The sequence below is a fragment of the Meleagris gallopavo genome, chromosome 8 (assembly GCF_000146605.3).
Source record: "Meleagris gallopavo isolate NT-WF06-2002-E0010 breed Aviagen turkey brand Nicholas breeding stock chromosome 8, Turkey_5.1, whole genome shotgun sequence".
Classification (NCBI taxonomy): Eukaryota; Metazoa; Chordata; class Aves; order Galliformes; family Phasianidae; genus Meleagris; species Meleagris gallopavo.
In genome coordinates this window covers 14,236,511-14,237,960 of record NC_015018.2, presented here as the reverse complement: position 1 = coordinate 14,237,960, position 1,450 = coordinate 14,236,511, and positions in this window count along the sequence as shown.

The window sequence follows — 1,450 nt, the reverse complement described above, 5'->3', positions numbered from 1 at the left end:
CTTGAAGGCTTGAACTTAGAGGGAAGGGCAGACAATGCCTATGGGTTTGACCTAGAAGTGAATATAAACTTTTGATGGAAACTGATAAGCACTATAGCTCTCTTTTTATTGATCACATACATGTCTTCTTCAAGTAATTATGATTATAATGTATGAATAGATAGTAGGATTTCTACTGAAATAGTATGTTCTCATAGTAAACTTAGAAAATGTGGGGTTTTTTTTTTTCTTTTTTTCCAAGTGATACAGTGAAGCACATGATTCACTGATGTCAGTCATGCATATGCATGGCTGTCTTCATGGAAAGCAGAGAGTTAAATGGCACTGCTGAGGAGTATGTAGGAGAGTGCTGGTCAGCTTCGAGCAGAAACCCACTCCTTTAGATACACACCTGAGTGTGTGCTGGGTGCTGAGGGCATGGCACAGGCCCAAGGAACAGAGGTCCAAAATAATGTTGATGAATAGCTGTGGCAGGCCTGAAGGCATTCCTTTTGTGGTGTGCTGGGGTTCTGCAGCTATGCTGTGGGGTACAAGGGAGGATTGTAGGAGAGTGTGGGAAATGGAGACGGGCTCTAACTGCAGAAGCCTGCAGCATTCACTGGAGAGTTTGTGTACTGCGGTCTCAGACACAATTGTTTCATAAGGCAAGTGATTCAGAACTTCTTCCTTCAGGGTGGGGCAGTAAGTACTTCACTGGATTGCTTAAAATGATAAAGCCAAACCATGATTAACATAAAAAGAACTTCACTCTACCATTCTGATGTAAGTAACTGAAATTCTATTCATAATGGACTTACATTATGTACAATTTATGCCACAGCCTTTTTTTTTTTAGTTAACTATTGTTCTCTCCATGTGTTTTTTCATTGAAACATATCCCTCTGCAGACTGCCAAACTTTCTTCTTTAGAAATATCTAAATGAAATGCATTAACCTGGTGGGTCTTCAGATGGGAAAGAATTGGGCTTAGGCAAAAAAGACCTGATTGCTCACCAGCTGATGGAAATAGACGTTATGGGCGTTATTGGGCCCTACTGCCAGGCTGCCTGTTGTAGTAACATGGAAAACCGCTGTTGTACCCTGCGTTACGGGAAACCAGTAGTGCTTGTTAACAAGTTTTTCATATGATTCAAATATAATTTGCAGCCTGTAAGTCACTTTCACTTTTCTGACGGGATCTGACCATGACTAACCTAAGTGAGTACTTGCAAAGAGTACCCACGCTGCAGCGGCTAGGCCTGTTACGACTTGGGCTCTGGCTGGGGAGCCTTGCCCGGACTGCCGCAAGGCGATCGGGGCACTCCTGGCGAGCGAAGTCGCAGCTTACGGAGCTGTAAGGGTTGCCGCCGGCCCCGAGCCGCGCCGTGCGCAGGGCCCTCCCGTGAGCTGAGGCAGAGCGGCAGCGTCACGGGGCAGAAGTTTCTCAGGCCTATGAGCGGTGTGCGGGACT